Source organism: Notechis scutatus, chromosome 3, assembly GCF_049901735.1.
Source record: "Notechis scutatus isolate UNSWTSFEM ecotype Mainland chromosome 3, rNotScu1.2, whole genome shotgun sequence".
NCBI lineage: Eukaryota > Metazoa > Chordata > Lepidosauria > Squamata > Elapidae > Notechis > Notechis scutatus.
Genome location: NC_142011.1, coordinates 113,068,914 through 113,083,384, shown reverse-complemented (window position 1 = coordinate 113,083,384; position 14,471 = coordinate 113,068,914). Strand labels below are relative to the sequence as shown.

Here is a 14,471-nt window from a genome sequence, read left to right as displayed (position 1 = left end):
ACTGTTTATAATATCGAATAACTGTTAATACCTGGCTTTGGTCTTTTATATTGTTGGCCCTTCCCGCAGCCTCACTCGGGGCGAAGTACAGCAGCACCCCCCTCCAGTTTTCGCCTGGAGGCCTTATCCCTTCTGGCCTCAGGCGTTCATTCGGCTAATTGGATAATTGGATAATCATTAATCATTAATCAGCTTTTCTCCTTCTAATTCTTGCTATCCACCTTCCACTGTTGCCCTCTTCCTTTGGGCCAAGATCCAAGTTATACCAGTTCAACTTATATAGTTCTGTTATAAAAAAATAAAAATAAAAAATAAAATAAAATAAAAATATATATATTCCAAAAAAAAAACAAAAAAACCCCAAAACAAATATATATATATATATATATATCTATCTATATATCTATATCTATATCTATATCTATATCTATATATATATATATATATATATATATATGGTGTTCGGTTGGTTCGGTGTATTTTCCCACGTCATTGTAGTTCTTTTAAAGCGTTGTTGTAGCAACGTTTCAGCAGAATCTCATCTGCCATCATCAGGCTTCTGTATTGTGTCCGTCTGTGGGTCAGACTTTTACAGTGGTTTCAGATTTAAATTTGGGGCAGCCTATTGCTGTGCCAGAATGGTTTTTTCTTCATCCTGATTGGTTGGGAGTCTTGGTCTGTGTTTATTGGTCTCGGAGTTTGCTGTGTTCTGCTTGATGGGTGTTTCTGATATCTTCTGTCTGTTTTTGGCTCTTTTTGTATCTTGATTGGCTGGCAGGCATTGTGTTACTTTAATGGAGGTCTTTAGTGCAGCTTGGCTTCGGGTAAATGGACGGCTATCATTAGTTAGGAAGCTGGGTTTCATCTGGGTGCCTGGTTGGGGTGTGTTTGAGCTGGAGGTATCAGGGGGATCTGTTTGTGCCCAGGTGTTTGCCTGGCTTGTGGTGTGGAGATTTTTTTGTTTGTGAGTGCAGGCTTCCAAATGATTGACAGCCTGGTGGAATCATCTCTTCTGTTCATGCTTTCTGGTCTTTTTTCAATCTCTATGGCTTCTCTGATGACTCTGTGGCTAGGGTTTTCCATAGTGGCCAGGGTTTTGGTGCCATTGAAGTTGATGCTATGACCTGTAGCTTCCATGTGTTGGACTAGTGAGGAAGTGTGTTCCAGCTTTTTGACTGCATTTTTGTGTTCATCCAGGCGGGTACTTATTCTTCTATTGGTCTGTCCAATGTATGTGGCCGGGCATGATGCACAGGGGACTTCGTATATCGCCTTGGTTTTCCAGGTCAATTTTATCTTTGGGGTTGCTAAGGATGGCTGCTATTTTTCTGTCTGTTTTCTGTCTGTTAGAAGAATGTTCAAGGAGGCGTCCAGAATCTTCGGCCAACTGGTAGTGGACCTTTTCGCATCCCCGCTCAACGCACAACTTCCAAGATTCTTCTCGAGGTACCCTTCCCGCGGGTCAGAGAGCCACAACGCGCTACGTTGCCCTGGCCACCAGGGCTCCTATCGCATTCCCCCACTAGCCCTAGTTCCCAGAGTGATCCAGAAACTAATCCACGAGAAGGCGGAACTGCTTCTGGTGGCCCCCTACTGGCCCAGGCGCCCGTGGTTTGCGGACCTCTGCAATCTATCAGTAGCGCCCCCCTGGAGAATTCCCCCGGACAGGATCTCCCTCTCCCAGGGGCCCCTTCTGCATCCGGATCCCCAATGGCTCCAGTTAGCCGTCTGGAGGTTGAGCAGAACCGCCTAAGGAAAGAGAATTTCTCTAGTCAAGTGATTGACACCATTCTAGCCACTAGGCAGCCCTCAACCACCCGGATCTACGATGCCACTTGGAATAGCTTCTGCAAGTGGTGTCATAAATCCCAAGTTAACCCATTCAAATCTTGCTCAAATCTTGGAATTCCTCCAAGAGGGACTGCATAAAGGACTTTCCCCTAACACCCTGAGGCGACAGGTTGCAGCCCTGACAACTGTTATCTCTTGTGACAATTTTGGCTCCCTCTCCCACCACCCTTGCATTAGGGCATTCCTCAGAGGAGCCACTAACTTATGCCCCCCAACTGTTCACCGATACCCTACCTGGGACCTCAATAAGGTCCTTACTTCATTCACTAAGCACCCCTTTGAACCTTTGAGGGAGTCCTCCCTCCAGTTTTTAACATTCAAGGTTGTGTTCCTGGTGGCCATTACATCGGCCCGGCGAATATCGGAAATCGCAGCCTTATCAGTTAGAAAGGACCTCTGCGTTTTTCACGCCGACCGGGTGGTTCTTCGACCCGACCCCACCTTCCTGCCCAAGGTCAACTCAGCCTTCCACAGGGCACAGGAACTAATTCTCCCAAACTTTTTCCCCAGACCCTCGCGGGACAGGGAAATACTTTGGCACACCCTGGACGTGAGATGGGCCCTGCGCATCTACATTAAGCGCACTCAACCCTTTAGGAGGTCTGAATCCCTATTCCTCTCCTTTCAGCCCAAGACATTGGGTCACAAAGTATCCCCTTCAACCATCGGTCGCTGGATCAGAGCAACTATCTCCAGATCTTACCTGTCACAAGCTCTGCCAGTACCCAGTGGAATAACAGCACATTCCACCAGGAGCACGGCTACTTCGGCAGCTTGGGCCACCCAGGCTCCAATCACTGATATATGCCGGGCCACCACCTGGGCTTCCCCGTCTCCCTTCATTAGGCATTACAAGATCGACATATTTGCCTCAGCGGAGGCCTCGTTTGGCAGACGAGTCCTACAGAGGGTCCTCAATGACCCGGAGGGGCTTCCGACCCAGACAGAGTCCCTCCCGTAGGACTGCCAAGCTTTGGTATGTCCCACTCTGGATGCTCCGAGCGGCTCTATGGAGAATGGGTGTTGGTTCTTACTTGACACGCCCCTTCTCGGCGAGCCGCGAGGAGCATCCAACCCCACCCTAATTTCTCCGTCTGGTGGGGAATCTTGTTTCGGCCAATGATCCATTAGTTGGTTAGGATGAGAACACGGCTTTTTCTTCTCGTCCTCACAAAACTGGGGAACGCTACGTGGAGTCACGTGGAGGAGGAGCAGCATTCCTCAATTCAAGCTCAGTCTGTGAGAGAGGAGTCTGAAGCACCTCCCACTCTGGATGCTCCTCCCGGCTCGCTGAGAAGGGGCATGTCAGGTAAGAACCAACGCCCATTCCATTGTTTTGGTGAAAATGAAAATGTCATCTAAGTATACTACTTGTACTTGATCATGTAGTCCTCCATTAATCAACTGCACGAACACAGCCAGAGCCCCTTGGAGGCCAAATGGCATTGCTTTGAACTGCCTAGGGGCAGTTGAAGGTGGTGTTCCATTCATCCCCTTCTTTGATTCATACTCTGTATTATGTCTCCCTTAGGTCTAATTTGGTGAAGATCTTTCCTTTCATAAGTGAGCTAGCATGTCCTTTATTAGGATACACATTTTCCACGCATATGGTGTTAATCCCCCTAAAATACACTCATAATCTCATAGTTCCATCTTTCTTCTCCTTAAACAGTACTGGGGCTGTTATGTGGGACTTGGTGGGCTGGATGAACCCACTAGCTAGATTTTTGCCGATATACTCCCTCAATTCCTTCATCTCTTTTGGGGTCATGGAGTACATTTTGGGTTTGGGGAGCTTTACTCCTGGCAGAATCTCGATAGCACAGTCAGTAGGGCGGTAGGAGGCACATTGCACTCCTTTTTGTTGAATACTTCTGCCAGGTCATGGTACTCCCTAGGGATAAGTTGGACCTTCAGCCACTTGCTCTTTGAAGATGGGGGCTTGCTGGGTGGTCCCTCCCCAGGGACTATGTTGGAGGGGGGAAGGTCCCCCTCCTAATTTCATCTTCCTCCATCCCCCTTCCCACCAGATCATTGGGCCCCACTTATCATGCCAGGAAAGCCCTAGGTTCACTATCTTTGTCATCATCGTTGGGACTATTATAAAGTGGATAATCTCCCAATGCTGACCCATGTATAGTCGGACTGGTTCAGTCAGGTGCATTGCAGGGGATCCTATTAGTGATCCATCAACCTGTTCAAACCTTATGGCTTGGGGTAACTTGCATGCTCAAACCCCCAGTCTTAGCACTGTCAGTAGGCTGATTAGGCATTGGATGTAGCCTGAGTCTATTAAAGCATGACTGGCTGGTACAGTCACAGACGCGACTGGGTTGGGAGTAGCCACTGTCTCTCCCTGCATCCATCTTTGGCACCATGATTTTCATGGGCATTGCAAAGGGGCGGATGGCTTAATTTACCATCAGATTGTGCTCGCCTTCTTCCTCACTATCATAGGGCGCAGATTATTGGCCTCTTTCAGTTGGAGTTCTCTTCCTTGCTTGAGGGAGAAGAGACCTCTACGGCTTAGTTTAACTTCTCCCTAGCCTTCCTCTGTGGCTTCCTTGGCTTGGCTGCACCCGATGACTTGCTCCTTTGCTGAGGTGTAGGTGCTAGGCACTCAGCTGCTTGGTGGCCCTGCTGGCCTCACCTGAAGCATTTAATGGGCATTTGGCCTGAGGCAGGAGGGATCTCCACACTGTGGGTGCGACCAGCTGCCGCCCAAACTGGCATCTCTCCTGGCTTTTCTTCAGTTTCACCTCAGAAGTTCCCTTCTTGCAATGTGTTAGCTCAAGGTCCAGCACAACTGCCATTCAGTAGCATTCCTGGGTTCAATCAAGGGCTCCTCGATAGACACCAGCCTGGAGCAGCTCACAATCAAGCCCCTCTTTAAACTTGTAAACCAGTTTTTTTTTAGCTTTCTGGCCACTCTGCAGAATTCTCAGATACATTCCTTTGTCAGTCTATCCCTTTGCTTCACATCTTGGATCTTCATCTCAGCCTATAGGGCCTGGGATTCATCCCCAAATCTGGCTCTCAGCTCTCCCAGGAAAGCATCAATGCTCCCCAGTTTTGGTGTGTCATCATTGTGGAGTTTGGTCACCCACTCTATGGTTTCCCCCTCCAGGTTTGCCTCAGGTCCACACTCTGGATCTCCATATGGTCGAATCTCATTCTTAGCTACTCGACTGATGGGCTGTAGAAATAGGTACCTTCATTCCCTCTGGTCATCCCACTCTGCTGTCCTCTTCACTCTCCATCCTGAGAGCAGGTCGGTCAGCAACCAGGAGGACCTCATGGGGAATTCTGCTTCAGTGGCCTTTGGAATCCTTCTGTGAACTGGCCCACCTTCTGCCTGGTAGGAGACAGTGGTAAGGTCATCCTCTCAGACCACCATCCGCTCCATCCAGAGCTTTGGTCTGGTGCCCTGAGCAGAGGATCTGTTCCCCACCTGACTGGTTGGTGCTACAGTCACAGACGTGACTGGGTTGGAACTAGCCGCTGTCTCTCCTTTCTTCTCCATCTATAAATCTTCCTTGAGTCTTCTGTTTTCCCAGAGCAGCTGGGCCGGTGGCCGGGACTCAGGATCCTGGAGGCTGGCCCTTATCCAGGGCATGTTAAAAGAAGAGTTGGCTTAATGTAAAGGTTCCAACTAATGAACCCAAGCAAATCAGAACACTGAGGTTAAGCACTTTCTCAGAGAAATTCTTTATTGGGTAAATCATATTGTCACACTTCGAAGGAATGCCAACTCTGATTTTTACCTGTCTCTCATGCTCCTACACAGACAACAATCACATATGATGTGAACCAGGTCTTCTACCTCTGCCGCTCCACAAATGCAGAGACGTCCATTGTAGGGTAAAATGGAATCTCCCATATCTGACCATTGTGTCAAGCTGTTCGAAACTTGCTTGCATAAATATCTTCCTAAGATCTTTTAGCAGTTGTAACTTCAAATAGCTGTCTATTCGAAAAGTAAGTTTGTATTAGCTCAGCCATTTCAAGTTATCCACCTTATTAAGGATAGCTATATCATTTTGTGTTTCTGTACCCTTAATTTTTTGGGCAGCTCTTTTTTTAAATTGTTCTCATGTTATGCAAGAGACAGGAAGGCCACAGCTTCTTACAAAATTTGTTAGTTTGGTGATCCAGGAGATTTGTGATTATGATTTTATTTGTCCTAGTAGTCATAACTTGGGGAGTCTATCATGTCTCCATTTCATTGACTTTGTGCCAGTAGTTATACGCTCTACTTTTGCATAATGCATGAATAGCATGAATTCCCAATTCAGCTCTAACTGTGGCAGCAGATGTTCTTAGATCTACACCCAAAATACATCTCAAATGCTGGGACTGTTTTTGTTCAAGTACTATAGTTGAGTAACCTTAGCTTTATATACTTTAATTAATAGGCTAGGGACCCTGGGTAACTCTTTAATTTAAGCAGTAAATTCAAATGAGCTTTTGCTTCGTACTCTGTTGATGATGGCAAGCCCAAGATCTGGTCCTGGAAAAAATTACGCCTAAATATACAAAGGTGTTAACCTATTCAATTGGTTCACCATCTAATTACCATTTATGTCTCTAATGATGTTTTCCAAACACCATGGTTTTTGATTTAGATTTACTAATGGTTAGGGAGTTATCCTGGCAATAGGAGCTGAATCTTCTTAATAGCCTACATAATCCTACTTGTGAATATGATAATAAAATCATATCATCAGCACAGAGCAAACTGTTACAATATGTATTTAGGATCATCAGCATATACCTAGCACATATTTTTGCTACAAAGTCAATCAGTCTGATGGGCCTATAATTACTAGGATCCTTTTTATATCTTTTTTTATCATTGGGGACAACTATTGCCATCTTCTACCCATCTGGTATATGGCAGGTTTTGTTTATATGTGTAAACAAAATATACCTACCAATACTGGACCCCACCAATCAGGAAATTTCTTAAATAATTCTGCTGGTAAAAAATCCTCTATTGCTCTAATCTTTTAATGATGGATTGTATCAGGAAGCGAAGCCAAGAAATCTCTGTTGGCTCATTGGAATATACCCTACAGTGTAAGAGTTGGGATTGAGAAATCAAAATCACCCTCCTGTTATGCCACCTGCCCCTGTTCAGAGGGGTGTTAACAACTTGGAGTAAGATGCTGTGTCTCTACAAGACCAACTTCTCCACCGCATCCTCTCTGCCCTGAGGCCCCCAGTCCACACAGGCTGGCTAAACATCATGGGTAAGCTTTGGAATGTGAGCTTTGCTGTTTACTTATTGATATGTTTTCCCATTTAGAGACATTAGTTCTTTAGTCCCTCCATTTGCTTTTAGGAGCTGGTCAAATATGGCAGAGACTGTTTGTGCTATTAGTGATAATTTTTGGTGACCAAATCCAAGTTTCCTTTAAAATTTTCCTAATATTATTCTTGTCCCCCCCTGCCATACTACTATAGCTGGCATTCCCTCCTCCACAAAGAAGCAATCATCCTCTTCCCAATCCAGTAAGGGGCTAGGTTTGTTTTCTTGAAAACCTCCAGCGATGGGGCGCCTACAACTCTGGGAGTAATCTCTTCCACTAATTGTTCTTATTGTCAGTTCCAGGTTGGATTTCTTTTCAATGAACTTCCACCCATTGCTTCTTGTCCTACCCTCAGGTCATGTAACCTCTAATGATCCTCTTCATTAGGCTAGGCATAGATTATCTCCTTAACTATTCATTTAGCCTCCAGACTCATCTTTGTTGGTCTTTTCTGCACTTTCTAGGATCTCAACATTTTTTTATTGACCAGAATTGGATATAGTATTCGAGATGTGGCCTCACTAGTGCAGTATTAAGAGGTATTATCACTTCTCATGATCTTAATGCTATCCCTCTATTGATCAACATTTTGCATCAACAATTTGGCAGTTGTAGCACACTGTTGGCTTATCCCACTAGGACATCCAGATCCCTCTCATAGTTATTACTGTTGACCTAGGTACTGACTATTCTATAACTTTACATTTGGTTTTTCCTGCCAAAGTGCAGGATATTTTCTCACCACCAAGCTGCATCTTGTTAGCTAGGGGCCAATGCTCAAGTCTGTCAAGATTTTTCTGATTCTTGAGTCTATCTTGCAAAGTGGTAGCAATTCCCCCCAGCTTTCTGTCATCTGCTAATTTGATGAGCACTTCTTCTACCCCCTCATCTAACTCATTTATGAAGATGTTGAAGAACATTGGTCTCAAGACAGAACTTTGAGATGCACTGCATGTTCCCTCCATGTAGATAGTTCCATTGAACACCACACACTGAGTGCAGTTGGTCAGCCAACTGTGAATCCATCTGTCTATCCTATACGGTTCGATCTTATCTAGAAGTAGGCTATGATCTACTTTGTCAAATACCTTAATGAAGTTTAAGTAAACTACTGTATGTCAGCAACATACAGTATTGTACAAATCATTTGTTAATTTAGTCACTTTTATCAAACAAGGCAATAAGGTTTGTTTGGCACAGGGTTTTTTTTAACAAATTTTTGTTGACTTCTATTAATCACCTTATTCATTTCTAGCTACTTGCAAATCTGCCTATGTTTTTTTCCTAGGATTTTCCCACATATTGATGTCAAGCAGATTAGTTTGTAGCTTCCTGCACCCTTTTCCCCTTTTTTGAAAACTGGAACATACAGGTGAAACTCGAAAAATTAGAATATCGTGCAAAAGTTCATTTATTTCAGAAATGCAACTTAAAAGGTGAAACTAATATATGAGATAGACTCATTACATGCAAAGCAAGATAGTTCAAGCCGTGATGTGTCATAATTGTGATGATTATGGCTTACAGCTCATGAAAACCCCAAATCCACAATCTCAGAAAATTAGAATATTACATGCAATCAATAAAACAAGGATTGTACATAGAACAATATCGGACATCTGTAAAGTATAAGCATGCATATGTACTCAGTACTTGGTTTGGGACCCTTTTGCAGCAATTACTGCCTCAATGTGGCGTGGCATGGAAGCTATCAGCCTGTGGCACTGCTGAGGTGTTATAGAAGACTAAGATGCTTCAATAGCGGCCTTCAGCTCTTCTGCATTGTTCGGTCTCATGTCTCTCATCTTTCTCTTGGCAATGCCCCATAGATTCTCTATGGGGTTCAGGTCAGGCGAGTTTGCTGGCCAATCAAGCACAGTAATCCCACAGTCATTGAACCAGGTTTTGGTGCTTTTGGCAGTGTGGGCAGGTGCCAAGTCCTGCTGGAAAATGAAGTCAGCATCCCCATAAAGCTCATCTGCGGAAGGAAGCATGAAGTGCTCCAAAATCTCCTAGTAGATGGCTGTGTTGACCCTGGACTTAATGAAGCACAGTGGACCAACACCAGCAGATGACATGACTCTCCAAATCAACACAGACTGTGGAAACTTCACACTGGACTTCAAGCATCTTGCAGTGTGTGCCTCTCCATTCTTCCTTCCAGACTCTGGGTCCTTGATTTCCAAATGAGATGCAAAAATTGCTCTCATCAGAAAAGAGGAGTTTGGACCACTGAGCAACAGACCAGTTCTGTTTTTCTTTAGCCCAGGTAAGACGCTTCTGATGTTGTTTGTTGTTGAGGAGTGGCTTGACAAGAGGAATACGATATTTGAAGCCCATGTGTGTGGTGGCTCTTGATGCACTGACTCCAGCCTCTGTCCGCTCCTTGTGAAAGTTCCCAACACTTTTGAATGGCCGTTTCCTGACAATCCTCTCCAGGCTGCAGTCATCCCTGCTGCTTGTGCACCTTTTTCTTCCACACTTTTCCCTTCCACGTAACTTTCTGTTAATGTGCCTTGATACTTTGGGAACATTCAACTTCTTTTGCAATTACCTTTTGAGGCTTTTCCTCCTTGTGGAGGGTGTCAATGATGGTTTTCTGCACAACTGTCAGGTCAGCAGTCTTTCCCATGATTGTGATTCCTACTGAACCAGACTGAGAGACCATTTAAAGGCCCAGGAACCCTTTGCAGGTGTTATGGCTTAATTAACTGATTAGAGTGGGACACTTTGAGCCTAGAATATTGAACCTGTTCACAATATTCTAATTTTCTGAGATTGTGGATTTGGGGTTTTCATGAGCTGTAAGCCATAATCATCTCAATTATGACACATCACGGCTTGAACTATCTTGCTTTGCATGTAATGAGTCTATCTCATATATTAGGTTCACTTTTTAAGTTGCACTACTGAAATAAATGAACTTTTGCACGATATTCTAATTTTTCAAGTTTCACCTGTAATTTCTTTCCCAATCTTCTGGCAGCTTACTCGTACTCCAGGAGCTCTGAAATATTTTGTTCAGTGATTCCAAGATCACTGTCAACTTTGAATTGAACCTGGCAGAAGCTATTTTTCTATTCCTTAGTTGCCACCCAGAGGGGGGACGGGACAGGGCGATGAAATATGTTGTCAGACAAAACATAGAACTTTCTCATGAGACTCAAGGTCATCTCTACAGGTGGTGGATAGAGACTGGGAAGAGTGCCTGGAGAGCCCACCAATTAACTAATTGGCCAACATGACCTGTGACTTTTGGGCTGTTATTTCCTCTATTAATTATTCTGAAACCACAGGAAACATTTAGAGTTGGTTTTCCATTTGATCATGCCGATATGATGTACCCAATAAAGACGTTCTTAGAGAAAGACCTCAGCCTCAGAATTCTGATTTGCTTGGGTTTGTTAGTTGGATCATGACATTAAACCAACTCTCCTAAACTTTGCTCTGCAAAAGGAGCAACCTTCCAGGGTCCTGAACCCCAGCCACCTACCGGGCGACTCTGGAAGGAAAGAGAACAGTCAGGGAAGATTAAAGATGGAGAAGGGGGAGACTGCTGCCAATCCTGGCACAGCTCCAGTTGGTGGAGTGCAACTGGCAAGTCAGGCTGGAGAGAGAATCCCCCTCCCAGCAACCAAATTGAAGGTCTGCACAGAGAAGACTCAGAGGCCACTGGTAAAGGAGAAGCCCTGGCTGCTGAGGACCTCTATCAAGCAGAGGAGAACTCTTGACACAGGAGGACCCTGAAATCCAGTGAAACTCAGGTGCTAGCCACTCCTCTTCTGAGATGAAAAATGAAGAGAATGGCTGAATGGGATGAGCAGAGGGAATGGAGATACCCCCAGCCCATCAGTTGAGCAACTGAGAGAGAGATTCAACCATATGGAAATCCAGGGAGTGGAGCTGATGCACAGAGCTGCTGATGGAGACCAGGTGGCCCGGGTGGCTCAGCCACCTCGTTTGCCAGAGCCCAAATCCAGCTGCAGAAACCCAAGCAGCTAGCTTGTCCTCCCAATCAGCAGTGGCAGCAAGTCTGGACACAAGGAGGAGCCTCCAGTGGCAGCAGCGAGCCCAGCTGGCCAGCCTTGGGTTCCCCCTGGATGGCCCAGCTACCAACCATTGCCTTATTACCCGGGTTGGTTGCCCAGCCTGCAAACACCTCCCTCTCCACCTCCGATAGACCCTCTGCCAATGAAAGCCATGTTTGATAAGGACCCAGAAAACTGGCATTTTTCCTCAACCAGGTATGGGCTCACCTAGACCACTATGCTCTAGCCTACCTGTCAAAGGCTGTGATAGTGAACATCATGACCGCTAATCTCAAGGGGGAAGTCACAGATTAGGTGATAAAACTCCAGGATCAGTGGAGGGCGGAGCTGGCATCGCAGCGGTACAGCGTGCGATCTTGAAGCTCCAAGATCGCCACTGATATCTCCCTTGCAGGACGGTCCCACTGGACCTAAACCGTCCTGTAGAGATGGTGACTGAGGAGGGCACATTCTGTTGATCCCAGGGACATCGCAAAATCCCTGGTAGATCCAGGAGAAGCCCTTTTTTCCCATGGCGGAGAGGCAGCCATTAAAGCTGCTGAAGCTGGGACACCTCCAGAATGGAAGGTGGAAAGAAACGTGTGTCAGTTTGGTGAGATAAATTTCTACTTACTATTTTCTGGAGAGAACACCCTAAAAGACTAAAAGTAAAATTTAAAAGTGAAGATAAAAGTGGTCAAGTGGCGAAATTAAGCACAAATTAAACCTGAAGGTTTTTCTTCTTTTTATTGGAACTTGGATTTTTGTAAAAGATTTTTCAATTTTTAAACTGGACTGGTCTTTCCTTTTTAACTTTTATTTTTTTCAAATAACTCCTTGGACAAGATTTTTTTCCCCTCTTCTTTTTTATTTATTCCTGGCTTAAATATTAGAGGGGAAGGGAAAGGGAAGGGAAATAAGTAACACTGCCACTGGGAGGCTTGGATACATTGTTTTTCTTTCTTTCTTGTTGATACATTTGGTGTTATATTCAAGGATTCTGCGTTTTTCACTGAAAAGATAGTGGGAAGAGCATGTAGATTGTTTATGCAGGTGCTCTTCTGTGGAACTACTGATAGCTGGAGTCTGGAGTTGAAATTGAAAGAAAGAAGTTTGAAGTGACCTTGAAAAGAGAACTGGAAATTTTGTTTTTTGATTTAGTAAAGAATCTCGAATACTTAGTGGCAGTGCTTTGCTTACTGACAGAACTGCATTTTATCCCTCCCTTTTTTTTTTACTTCCCCTCCAGTTGGATTTTTATATTTGGACTTTAGACTTTTAATGCAGGAATAAGATTACATTCTTTCTCCCTCCCTCCTCTTTTTGCTCTACCTTTTTAGCAAGGGAAATACAGATTTCTGTCTTTTTTTTAAAAAAAAATATTTTTCATCCTTTCTCCATTTTATATTTTTTTCTTTTTCTCTTTTTCTTTTACATAATTGGAACCTATTGGATTAAGGTACTCAAGTGCCTGAAGATTTTTTCCCTTCCCTTTTTTATTTTTTTATTTTTTGCTTTTACTTTTTATTGGAGTGGCAGTTGTCTGCTCTTGCTTTTTCTTCTCATTTTTCCTATTAAGTATTGTAAGATGAGCAGATACCAGCCTCAGCTTCTTCAATCCCGACTTCTTCCTCCTCACCATTCGGAGGACAACGATCAATACAGGTGATGTTGCAACAGGAGAAGGAGAAGGAAGTGACACTGCAGATGCAAGGAATTCAAAAGATACAAACAAAAACAGATAATATTGAAAAGAGAACAGAAAATATTGAAAAGAGAATGGAGAATATCGAGCAAAGAACAGAAAAGACAGATGAGAAAATTGAAAATATCCAACAGATGATGATGCAATATGAGGACAGAATTAAGAAAATTGAAGAACAAGACGTACAAAAAGATAAGAAGATTGGATATATGGATACCCGACTGAGTGAAGTTGAAACAGACAAGAGCAGATCACTGGGATCACTGGGATGGGAAATTTATAGGACAGAATTCTATCTTAGATTCCAAAATATAGAAGAACAGGGTGAAAACCTTGCTGAAATGATGACAGAAATCTCGGCAGAAGCATTAGAGATAACTAAAGAGAAGATGATGGATGTAATGGACGTGGTTTTTCGTGTCTACACAAGATATGCAATGAGAAATAAACTACCAAGAGAAGTTCATATCAGATTTACTAAGAAAATAATAAAATCACAAATACTGCAGGTGGCAAGTGAGAAAACACTAAAGTACAAAGATAAAGAAACAGTGGTACTGAAACAGGTTCCGAGAAGAATGAGAGAGAAAAGAAGAGAATATTTATTTTTGACTAAAGAGTTACTCAAGAGAGGAATAAATTACAGATGGCTGATACCAGAAGGTCTCATGTTTACCTGTCAGGAACAAAGACACAGAATTGATACAGTTGAAAAAGCTGAGTTATTCTATCTGGAATATTTCACAGGAAAGGAGGAAGATACAAGAAAAGAAGAGTCGTTAATTGAATTTCAAGAGGAATGTACAGCAGTAATTGAAAAAGAAGAAGGAGCCATAGGTGGTGTACCCAGAGAGCAACGTGAACCAAGATCTACTAGAGCAGTGATCCCCAACCTTTTTGACGCCATGGCCCGGTACCGGCATCAGCTGGGCGCCGCGGCCCGGTACTGGCATCAACTGGGCGCCGCCATCTTTTTGACGAAAAAGTGCTTCCGGTGACCTCACCGGAAGCACTTTTTCGTCAAAAGATGCGGCCAAGCGCTCGGTGAGCTTTTCGGGTAGAAATGGCTTTCTACCCGGAAAAGCTCACCGAAGCGCTACGCCATCTTTTTGACGAAAAAGTGCTTCCGGTGAGCTTTCTACCCAGAAAAGCTCACCGGAAGCACTTTTTTACCAAAAAAAGATGGCGGCGTCCAGCAACCAGCGGCCCGGTAAGACTTGTTCCGCGGACCGGTACCGGTCCGTGGACCGGCGGTTGGGGACCCCTGTACTAGAGCAACAAATCCTTCTTATAAAATCTAAAATGGATGAGAGAAAACTGATTACAATTAATATAAATGGACTGAATTCACTTACTAAAAGAAGAAAAATATTTCATAAATTAGAGAAATTAAAATTTGATATAATCTGCTGATAAGAAGTACATATTAAAAAACAATACAAACACTTATTGAAACAACAAAAATTAGGGAAATTATTTACAGCGTTGACACTGTAAAAAGAGAGGAGTGGTATTATACATTAGAGACACAATCCCTGCGGAACAAATATATACAGATGATGATGGAAGGATTTT

At 43.9% G+C, this 14,471-nt stretch overlaps 1 protein-coding gene across 3 annotated transcripts in view; it reads right to left on the bottom strand.

The window, feature by feature from the left end:
* The window catches only part of LOC113421446 (5'-AMP-activated protein kinase subunit beta-2), a 92,628-nt gene that overhangs the window by 22,526 nt on the left and 55,631 nt on the right, over window positions 1–14,471 (bottom strand). Inside the window, exon 1 of one of the 3 annotated variants that reach the window (XM_087962520.1) lies at window positions 32–275. The exons of the other annotated variants lie outside the window; for them this stretch is intronic. The gene's annotated coding sequence lies outside the window, so the exon portion shown is untranslated. Of the gene's footprint in view, window positions 1–31; window positions 276–14,471 lie in introns of those variants that run through there. 3 annotated transcript variants of the gene reach the window in all.